We start from the raw sequence: 12369 nt of genomic DNA, 5'->3' as shown, positions 1-12369 counted from the left end.
TTACTAAAATAACAATATCTGTGTGAATTCCTTAAAGAAATTCAGCATGCTCCAATACACACAAAGGTTGAAAACCCAAGGGAAAAACATAACAACTTTGCCGTGCTCTTTTCAGCCTTCGTGTTGTCTGGTTAAATATTGCTCTCTCTCACTCTCTTGCAGCCCATTTAAACTAGTGTTGCACCGATACCGATACCAGTATAGGACGGTGCCCCCATCCAGCACTAAAAAGATGGTATCGGTATCGGTGAGTACCAAAAAACAGGGCACTGATACCATTTTGATGTTTGTATGTCACTTGAACGCAGCCTTCTCTCTCCCGACTAGTATTATACATGTTATATAAGTTCATGACAGTTGCACTAATTTGGCATTTGAGAGCCAAAACTCAGGGTTTAAAGAGATTATTCAATTATTAATGTAATTTTACTGTCTTACTGTTGCACTACTATTATACATGTTATAATTTCATGAATGTTGCACTATTTTGGCCTTTGAGAGCCAAAAATTTGTTCAGCTATTGTCACCTATTCCAGGTAGGTAATAAAAAGTTCTACTACCCTAAGTAGTATGCAGTTCTTCATATACACACACATGAATTTCAAACAGATGGTATTGGTATCGGCCAATACTGCACAGCCAGGTATCGGGTATTGGTATCCGGGCCAAAAAATGCCATTGGCACAACACTAATTTAAACTCAAGGCAAGTCTCACCATGTTATCCAAAACTGTTTCCTCTTCTTTTGTTAGCACTAGTGGCCTTTATTTGACATTCAAGGAAAATGGGGTTAAGAGGAATGGGGTTAAAGGGTCCATGGGCCAGGACTCTATTCTGGGACGGCCATGTTGAGGACTGAGGGATCCAAAGATGGGTTGCATGCTCAACCCAGGAGCCACCACCCCACCCAACAGTTTCTTTTTCCAAAGCTCTTGGATCTCTGTGCCTCCACTAACTTTCCTTTATAGATCTCACTGATACTGATACAGTGTCAGGTTTCGTGTTTTAGCAGATTGCCCATTTTGCAAACAAGCACTCAGAAGCAGAATGATGAGATGAGGCGTGATTTAATAAAGAAAGATAAATAACAAACTTCCAGGTTGACTGGCAAAAAACAGGGAATCAGGAACACTGCAAGGAGGAGACCAGAACAGGGTAGCATGATAAAAACCTGACAACTCAGTGTGGCCAGCTGGCTGACTAAATAGAGGAGGAAAACAAAAGGGACCGCAGGTTGACTAATTAAACAGGTGATCTGATTTTAAAGACAATTAGGCTGAAAGAGAGGAAGGACAATGAACTGGCAGGAGGACGGCAGAATCCAACTGGAAACATCAGAATGGCCAGACATAAGGGAAAAAAATCTAACTTGACCAAGAAAGGACAGATCTAATAGAACAGAAGCTAACTAAACCAGGAACCAATCCCAATAGTTACAATAATGCACTATTAACATCAATACTGAACATAAATAAGGATCTAAGGGAAATAATACTAGGAAATGCAATACATAACAGACTGCAGGATCCCCAGGAAGTAACCCATCCCCCAGGGATCCTGACATACTGAGTATAGCTAGCTTTGAGTTTTCTTCCCCAGGTAACACATTTCACACTGCAGAGTGTTGTCAGCACACCCTGGCTGTTCTTATTATGGTGTGATTACAGATTAGTTCTCACAAAGCTAATATCTTTTTCCTCTTACTTGTTTCATTGGTGTTGACAAGAGCAATGAAAATGGCCTTTACTGTACTACAGATGCTGGCTAACATGGCTGACTAGTAGGGTTGGGCTTACTATGTATATGTCCCTCCACCTGTCATTTTCAGCAGCTGTGGCAGGAGCTGCAGTAGCTCTGGAAGACATTTATCAATGGTATGTGAAAGTCGTCGCCCAGAGATTTTTGCTTTTGCAATGTACAAATCTGATTAAAAACACAGAAAAATGCAAATGACCAAATAACTTACCGATGTTAACAGAGGAATTATCCCTTCATGAGCACATTTTACTGCCTTATCTAAAGGGATATACATTGTATATTCCTGTAAAATCTTGCACGTAGTTTTAATAACTGCTGTTAAGAAGGCAGTTTTTCTCATGTTTAGCGCACCATCCTTCTGTTAGTCCTCTGCAGTTATTAATTTGCTAAATGCATCAACACCTTTAACAGCGAACCCTGAAAATGTAATTAGTTCAGCGAATGAACAAGAGTCAGACAGATTATCTTGTCACAGCTTGTTATGAAATTTTGAGTTTAGTATAAGCTATTAATCCCTTTTCACTACATCTCCATCCAGTGCTGCACCACCAGACTAATGAAATACGCACGGATTAAATATCCAGCAAAGTCCAAGTCTGAACATATCATAATGAAGAAGCTTTGACAGTTTAAAGCTTGCTTGTGACATCGGGACACTTGTGGTAAAGCCAAATGTGTTGTCCAGCTGTTTTTAACTGTAAAGCAAGAGAAAAAAAGGTGCAATTAAACCATTTTTCTTCTTCTGTCCTCATCAAGTCAAAGCAGGTTACTTGAGGCAAATATTTGATAAAGACTAATAGAACAAGTATATGAGCAATGACTACTTCTTTGGTATGAATATTTCTCTGCACAACATACAGTGAACATGTAATTAAATGACATTATATGCTTTGATAAACTCGTTATCTTGAGGGATACAACAAAATATCCAGCTCCCGAGATTAGAGAATCCACAGAACAGGATCCGCAAGAACAAGATGATATTTTGGCAACTCTTTTGGGAAAACTAAGAATTTCAGTTTTGTTTTGACAAATGTGGTAGAGGGTATGGGTAAGTTTTAATTTCCTTTACTTTTAATGGGGATATTTTTTTCTACCAATCAATTTTCAATAAATGCCCATCTACTAACACAGTGTTTTTACTTCTTCTGCCACTCCATCACAGTTAATTTTTACTACTAGGTAAGCACATTTTTCTGACATAAAATGTTTATAAACGATGGGGGCTTTTTCACTGATTTTCCAAACAACTCGGACAAACCAGAAGTCTTTCAAAACCATTTGGCATTTGAAAAACTACTTCCTTTGTTATTTCAAAACAAGAGTCTCAACTATAGATACATAACTGGGCCAGCCAGATTGAATATGTGTAGCACTCTCGGTTTAGTTCTGCACGTTATCAACCTGGGCCTGCTCTCATCAAATCTTTCAGGGAAAGGACGGACATTCAGCAGAACAAGCTAATTGGGCAAAGCGACATCTAGTACCCACCAACCAAAGTTTGGTTTTAGCCAATCACGGCATCAAATAAAAAGGTAATAAACAACAGGCACCATGAGAAACCATAACAAGTTCACGAGCATGCCTGTTTGGATAGTGACACTGGTGTCATCATGTCGTTGAGGATTATGACAAAACAGATGTAATAGCAGCAGCTATTCATTTATCCTTCTGCGCTGCCATGCTCATTTTGGTTTGGCTGTTGGCTCGGAAGCTCTTGCTTTTCTCACAGCTTTGTGTCCTGCTTTAAACCATAATACAACATCACTGGCCGACACGTGCTGGGTTGCTTCTCAAACAACTGAGTGAGACAAGATGGATTCTTGTGTGTTTGTGAGCACACAAACACCAGGAGAATTCAGCTTGTAGGCAAAGTTAATAAATACAGGGTGTCAAGCCTAAAGTAGTTACCTGTCTAATATTATGAGCTTCTAGTTACCTTTTCAAATGAAGTTAAATGCAGATAGCAATTGACAGCGCACTGTGAGAAAGACTATGGTTGGAATTTTCAAAGCATTATCACCCCTAGTTAGCAAATAGCACAATAAAATCACACGTTATTATGTTTAAATTCACTGTTGTCAGAGAATGTTGCAAAAAAACATTTGTGGTTGTATTTTCTTAGGCAGGGTGTGTATGTTCTGTATGTTCTAACTAAGTTGTAAATAGTCGTGGTCATCTTCCGTAACTGGTGTTGTGAAGTACAGATTAAGACATGCAATTTCCCACAGTTTCTGAATATTTCCCACAGTATAAATTTTTGTTCACATTTTTAAGTAAATTAGTCTAAATAAATGCTTCAGCTGTCATGTTCTGGCCCGGCTGACTGCTAGATTCAGATGACTGCTAGTCATTCCTCCTGCAATCAAGATCATTGGCTGCACCTGCGTTCCTCCTGCTGCAGTGCAATCATGGTCACTGCATTCACCTGTTCTCCTGCCTTCATATACTCATTTTCTTCAGTCAGATTTTTGAAAATCAAGTGTGAGCAAATGTCCAGCTTTCTTTGCCTGCCTTGCCTAGTTCCTGACTAAGCTCTGGATTAGCTGGATTTCTCTGTCTCCCATTGCTTGTTGAACACCTCATAAGCTCTCTGTGTTCTGGACACGACCTGGACTGTTTTCACAACCACAAACCGTGTCTGTCAGCTATCATGCCTGCCTCACGGACCTGCCTCAAACCTCAGTCCTGTCTGTCTGCCCACTCTCAACCTCTCCATGCTTCAGCAGAGGTTTTGCCTGCCTGTTTCAAGGCCTAATCACTATTAATAAACCTTTTAAAGCACAACACCGTGTCTGGTTTGAAGAGCTGGTTCTCTGTTAGTCTGGACATTACATAGGTATATTCACTGACTGCGGAATGCAGTTAATATGTAATGAAATGAAAATATTTGCAATACCACCTCCCACCAGACATGCATACACATAAAACACCAGACTTCCTATGATGACACAACCGTTTGTGTCACATGATGCAAACTGAGCCATTTTTAGACACCAGAATATATCGCTTTCTCAGGTAGTGGTCCCTCAGCATGAGAAATGTGACTGCCATAGATATTATAATTAAAAGTTGGCTACCAAATAATTTATTTATTATTTGTTTTAAAACCATATATACACCAGATTTATTAGTGGGTGTCACAACTAATAAATCCGGATCCACTTGTGATCGTTGTATAACAGCTAACAAAATAGGTTATTGACAAAATAAAAACATCAAACTCACCTCTGGCCTAAATATTCCCAACGAAGTGTCTCTGTCAGCCATAATGCTGAATAAAGTCCCTGGCTATCCTCAAAGCATCCACTCTGGTCACAACATCCTTGTTGGCTTTGTTAGAGTTTGAACCGGCAATGAAACAACGTAAAATAGCAGTTATTTTTTGGTACACAGTCAGCAAACATTAAGGGAACTGCAGCGGCTTTAAGTGACACTAACTGTGACTCCTGTGGGGAAGCCTCAGAAGAAAGGTCTGGTGCTCCACCCAGCTGGTACACTGCAAAAATAGAACTAAAAATAAGAATTTTTTTCTTGAAAAAAGAGTATTTTCCTTGATTTGAGCATGTAAATAAGATTATTTGCCAATGGAATAAGATTTTTGCACTTAAAATACGGACAATTCATCTCCATCATCTTATTTCAAGTGCTGTATATCTAATTATCTTATTTTAGGGGTAAAAATACTCATTCCATTGGCAGATGATCTTATTTAACTGCTCAAATCAAGGGCAAATACATTCATTTTAAGAAAATTCTACTTATTTTAGTTCTCTTTTTGCAGTGTAAGCCCCTGTACCAGGTACTGATACTCCTGGACGTATTGCTGCTGCCTTGGGCAATGAAGTAGCGGTCATAAGCAGCGCCAGGGGCCCAGCATTTGTGTGGACAAAGTGTTGTTTATATCACATGAATACATTTATTTGCTCTCTGGCTGGTGAATGATGCTGCTGCTGCCAAAAAACCCTTGCATTAAAAAAATATATATCTATAGTCCTACCAGGCTGCGGTCCTTGGCTTTATCTGTTTTTGGCCAATACAGCACAAATTATATAATGCTAAAGATGGAGTCCTTCAAAGATATATGCGATTGAAGCACTGGTTACAATGACCCTCAGTCAATATTTTCATTGATCGAATGCTTAAAATCAATAGAATACCAAGTGGTTTGATGCAGTGTTAATAAATCAATCAAAAATGAAGCAGCAATAATGCATGGAAAAAGATTATTAGTATTTTGGATTTCAGCTCTTTCAAAAGAAGGCTATGTATTAGAATTCCAGTAATTCTGTACAATTGAATGTATTCATGACAGAATCCCAACGTTGCAACCACCCCACCCACACACACACACACACACACACACACACACACACACACACACACACACACACACACACACACACACACACACACACACACACACACACACACACACTCAACAAACAACAACAACAATAAAACCCAACAGAAATGACAATCTCAGGACTAGTGCAAGTGTGTTTCAGTGCTACTTTATCGTTTTGCAGAACTTGATACATTTTTAGGATTTTTATTATTCTTATTTATTTTATGTGCTCTGAATGAAAGCACACACATAATCCAGAAGAAGCCGAGTGATTCCACCACTTTTTCCATAGGGGCATCGCTGAATTCCCCCCCTCCAGCAGTGGCTGTTTTCAAAACAAAACACTTCCTCCAGGCCACCAGTCTCTGTGTTAGCAGAGCTTGTAGCTGTGCAACTATTTCTGTCAGCCAGGGACCATTTTGCACAAACAAAATGGCTGCAGACAATGAGTAGCATGCAGTGAAGTGCAGGCTATAATGAGGCAGATGTCTTACTATTGGGAGCCCACTGCAGGCAGGTTGGCTGGGGGGGCACATCCCTGCTTTTGTTGGTGGGGATACCCTCCGTCCTTACTCCCCCTCCTTCCTGTCTCATACAGACATGTGAGCATGCATGCGTAAAAACACACACACACACACTCTCTTGTGCTTACTCCCCCCCAACCACACTATCCATTGGTCTTAATTATCCCTCTCCAAATCTGCCGCTCTATTAGTAGCTGTATAATAGTGCCTCCAGCCAGCCCCCCCTTCGCCTACCACTTGCACCACCTCCCCAGGTCCTCTCCATTCAAACCAGGGAAGAGAAGCTGCCCTTTGAGCCCCTGTCAGCCTCGTTGGTCGGGGTCTTCAGGTTCTCACATTGCCTCTCAGCCAATCAGAGCTCCACGCTGAGGCAGGGTCCAATTAGGCAACGGCATTCCGTAAGATGAATGAAGATGAGGAGGAAAAAAAAAAAAAAAACGAGAAAGCCAATCGCTGTAATTAATTTATTCAGATGCCCTCCGGGGACAGACTCTCCTGGAGCGCACCCCGTTTTTATGTACCCTCATACTCACATCCTCCCTCCCTTCTCTTTATTCTTTTATTGCATTGGTGAAGAGTGATAGAAGAATGCTGAGTATTTCTTTTTTAGGCACTTTTAATATGTCGCACCCTCCTCACCCACCCACTCTTCACTTTACCCCCCTGTGCTACCCCCAGGGTAATTACAGAGAACACCCAATAGATGGGAAATTCATGTCTTTGAGCCTCAGCCATATGATGTATGAGAGAGAGGCTTGTGCTGAATTAAAGGAGGAACAGAGAGATTAGGGGGACGACAGGAACTTGAACCCACAAGTGTTATTGTGCTCAAGCCGAAGGGGCCAAAACATAGTATCCATGGTAAATACAACAGAGAGCTTCTTCAGGGCCCTTAACAAACCTTGCCTCTCCTCCCCCCCACTCCCCCCCTTTACACACGTCCCTCTGTGACCTGTTGCTTTCTTCCAGCCACCATTGTACCAATGTGTGAAGTGGCTGACATCACCTTTTCCTCTTGTAAACAGGTGTGATGGGACAGGAGGACGGAGGAAAAACGAATCCACTGTGCTTCTCCGGGCACTCGTCTCTTTTCAGCGCGTGGGTTCCATTTCACCTCCTGCTCCTTCATTCTACCTGTTCTACCAACTTCATCCTCAACCCTTATTCCACCGCTACATCTAAAGATTCATCATTATCTCTGAATGTTTTTATGCTGGTGGGAAAAAAAGCACCCTTTTTTAAATACAATTCTTCAATTTAACCTTTAAAAACTGAGAAACACAATATCAGGTCAATCTTTATTATATTCCCCTATGCTGTTTAGATTTTTTAATACCTGTAACATTGTCTCAGTTTTTTCAAAATGTACACACATTTCTTTAATTCTTTGACCTATGTAACAGACAAATGTAAACACATAAAATCATAAATGAAAATCTGAGAATGTATCAATAATTTATTCAGCTCCCTTTAATCTGATATCCCTAAATAAAATCCAGCACAAGCAATCAGTTAGGTTAAGGGTAAAGTTGTGGGGAGATTTACCACAAATTAAGGTTACAAGACAATATGTCAAGCTTTAAACTTCACAAAGCGCAACATGCAATCTAGCGTCCAAAAATGTAAAAGATTATGCCTGACTGTAAACCTCCCATTGCGATCCATGTAAATTATCAGACCAGTCAACGAGTGCATTAATCAGAGTAGCAGCCAAGAGGTACATGATAACTCTGGAGGAGCTGCAGAGATTCACGCTGCTGGTAGGAAAATCATTTCTTTGGAAAACTATTAGTTGTGCATTTCTACTCCTAAAATGTAAAATAAATACATTAGAAGTACTGTTAATTCTTTCCACAGCCATCAAAGGGGTAGACATAAGGAGTTGTGCATTATCCTAAACACACCATCCTTGTAGTGATAGATGGTAGGGGCCACATCATGATGTGCGGATGCTTTTTTTCAGCAGGAACATGGTTAAAGTTGATGGGAAGATAGATGGAAACATGTAAATCATGGAAAAACAACAGTTAGAGGCTTATAAAAAAAACCTTGAGACTGGGGCTGAGGTTCACCTTTCAACAGGGCAACAACCCCAACCATTCAGCCAGGGCTAAAATGGAATGGTGTGGGTCAAATGAAATATATGTATTAAAATGACCCGGCCAAAATCTAGAGCTACATTTAATTGAGAATCTGTGACTAAGCATAAAAAGATATGCTACACTTTTTCATCTCACTGTGCAACCTGAGGGACTCTCACTACCGTACCATGAGTCTGTTGGTTTTGGCTTACAGCGCTCTGTAGTGTCTATAGGAGGGAAGAAGTTGGAACATGTGATGAGTTGATCAACCTCCTGTGTGTAGGCCGACTCATCACAGTCCTGGATAGGACCGATGACCGTTCGCAAACTTTGTCAGAAAACTGCAGGTGTTTGACAGATGTGTCTCCTGAGTTGCAGGCCTTTTACAGTAGTTTTGAGGTTAATAACTTAGAGAGGAATCAACACAAATTGCCGTAATGTGTGTTGAAAAAATAGAATAATTTGTTTCTTTACAACTACTTTAAAAATATCTTTAAAAATGCAGCCAACAGGAAGCAGACGCTGTCTGAAATTAGCTCTGAAATGATAGAGTTAATCAAAGTGCCGTAGTATCGTAATCTTGTTATATTTTCACCCAAAGCATGTTGCAGACATTTCAAGAAGACTGTATTCATTTAAAAAAGGGGACCAGAAATAATTCCTTTAATCTTGTTTCTGGAAGATTGCATCAGCTTTTCATCACATCTCTCACATACAGAGCTGACCTGCTGATTTGCTTTCTCTCCATTCACCATGTTAGAGTCCAGCACCCCCTTTCTAAGCCTTAGTACCCATTTGTATTAACCTCTATTAATCTGGTTACTCTTTGCCATTCCACAAATATTTATCTGTCATGACAGGCAGTGTTCTCCCATAGCAAACTTCAGTGAAAACAATCCGTGAGGGACCATAATTAGCAAGGCAGTTTCACCATTAACACAGCTTGTTGCACTTTCATCTTCATGCCTTAATCTAAATTTGATCTTTGTGCATACATCCTTAAATGCTACAGATAGAGTAGATGGTTGCTTATGGTTACCATTAATATTTGGTAACCATAAATGCATGAGTAATGATGAACTTCTATTGAACAAGAACATTGGTGGATTCTCCCTTTGCCTCCTCAGCTGCAGAGACGGATCACGCACTAGCTACACTGGATCACTTAAATATTAATTGAGGAATACATCACATGCCAACAAATTCCTGTCTACCTAAAACAAAACTTTGTTTAGTTTTTGGAAAGCTCTTTTATTAAATATTGATATTCTTAGTCTAGATCTAAAGGGGACAGTGGGGGGTGACCACTGTCCCCTGTAAGTTATAGCTGACTGCAATGCTTGGAGTCTAAAGTGGCATATTGGTCCCTGAAACCACATTTCCTCCTAATCCTCCTATTTGCAAGGTCCTCCAGCAGTGCCAATGTGTCCACCGTGCAGCATTATGCACAAGTGTATTTGACTGTTTACAGCGATTAAAGTAATTTCCGCACACCTTGTCACAGTTTATCTGTAAATCTGTGCAACACGTCACCTTGGTGATCATCGTGCAGAGGAATTTGATGATGAAAACCCACATATAATGTTGTACGGACTTTTATTTAAGATGCAAGATGGCTGACGGGCATTTTTTATTTATTTGACATGTCTTTATGTTGAACGTGTCACCAGCGCAAGCATGAATAATACTGCTGTTTAAAACAGCTTTGTATATATCCTATCGACTTCCTTTTTCCCATTGAAGAGTGAAACAATGAAATAGGCAGGCTGGATTCAAATTCAAAAATAGACAGTGTTGGTAGCCAAAAGGGTTTATTTCACAAAACAAAGGTCAGTATACAGGATTTCAACGAAGAAAAGCAGAAGTATCCAAATCACTAGGCAGTGGTAGAGTTAAAAAGACCAAAGAGTTTTACAGTAGCAGAGGCAAAAGACAAACTAGATGGCTGGAGACAGAGCATACATGCGGAGATGAGGTGGAGGTGAGTATGAGAAGATATATTCAATCAGGCTGGCTGGGGAATTTCAGGCAGCAGAGGAAGGACAGAACAAGGCTGACAGTGGTATCCACAGCATGATGCTGCCACCACCATGTCTCATTGTGGGAATTCTTTTTAGTGCAGTATTAGTTTTCTGCTGCAGCTCTCTGTCAGTAATGGTCTCTTTTAACCAGATCAGCTTTTTTTTCACATGTTGCTGTGTCCCCTACATGGCTCAAACTTTAATTGCCACTTATTATGGCTTTCCTTCAACAGTGGTTTTCTTTTTGCCACTTTTCCATAAAGTTCAGATCTGTGTAGTACACACCTACTTCCTGTCTTGTAAACAGAGTATTCCACCTGGGTTACAGATGTCTGTGATTCCTCCAGAGCTACCATGAACCTTATGGCCGATTCCCTGTTTAAGACTCTCCTTGGCTAGCCTGACAGTTTAGGTGGATGTCTTGAAGTTGACAGTTTTGCGGAGGTGACATCTTTTTATTCTTTTTAGTTAATGGAGAGACAAGATGAGACAAGATGTTATATAACCTAATGCTGCATGGTTTCAATATGTTTGGCCCACATGCAAAACACAATTCAGAAGGCAGGCAGCAGTTTAAGATGTTTATTAAAGAACGCGGGAACAGGAACGCAGAATAGGCTCCCCCTATCTTTGTCGCATGACAGCGACAAAGAAACGAAGCCTATCACTCTGTAAATAAGAACAGCTAATTAGTTCAGGCCATGGAGATTGATCTGTACGTGAGGGTGGAGTGCTTACCACCAGGCTCGGGAAACCTATGGAGCACGGAGACGGATTCAGCTGAGCCCTTTACTAAGATGGAACCAGGTGACTGAGCGACAGGTGAGCAGATGGGAGCAGGAGGAACCAGGGTTGACTGGGGATGACCTCAGCCTGACTTGGTAACACCAAGGGAGCACGAGGGTAATGTCCCAGAGCAGGATCCAGAACGGAGAGAACACGGAGGCTTGACTTGAGACCCAGGAAACACACACTGACGCTTATTCCCCGTTTACACTACCCTTTTTTAACCGAGCCGAGACCAGTCCGAGCTCGGTAACCGAGATAACTCTCGAGTGTAAATGGTCAGCAGACTGAACTGAACTGAGCTAGACATAACCGGACCGCGCTAAATGCAGACCAGTTCCAGATGTGGTCCTGGCCTGGTTTTTTCTGGCCCAGTTATCTGATAACAAAGAGCTCATGAGCAGACCACGTCATCACCTTACAGTCAGCTGACCGTCCGCGTTTTTTCCGCCGTGTCTGGCTGCACGTCCCGATTCACACTACATTCAGACAAATTTCAGACATTCATAACAATACTAGCTTCCTTACCATGCCACACGATTTCCAGAGATGATTCTGCTTCGCAGTGTGATGAACTTCAGCGTCTGTTGTTGTTTCCTGCGTCTGTAAATCCTTATTAGACGTTTGTTTGTCTTATCCACGTCCCAAAAGTCGAATTTGTCCAACCATAATTTCCTGAATGTTACGGGTGCCGCCATTTTGATTTGCTTTGTCCCGCCTTCAATCCCAGAGAACAGTAGTACCGCAGATCGTCACCAGGAGGCGAGGAGCAACCAAGGAACCGGGATAGCGTGGTGTGTAAACGGTCGTCAGAACGAGGCTCGGCTTGGTTAACTGATCCAAGCTCGGAC

The sequence above is a fragment of the Fundulus heteroclitus genome, chromosome 19, assembly GCF_011125445.2.
Source record: "Fundulus heteroclitus isolate FHET01 chromosome 19, MU-UCD_Fhet_4.1, whole genome shotgun sequence".
In the NCBI taxonomy this organism is placed as follows: Eukaryota; Metazoa; Chordata; class Actinopteri; order Cyprinodontiformes; family Fundulidae; genus Fundulus; species Fundulus heteroclitus.
Note: the sequence above shows the minus strand (reverse complement) of the source record.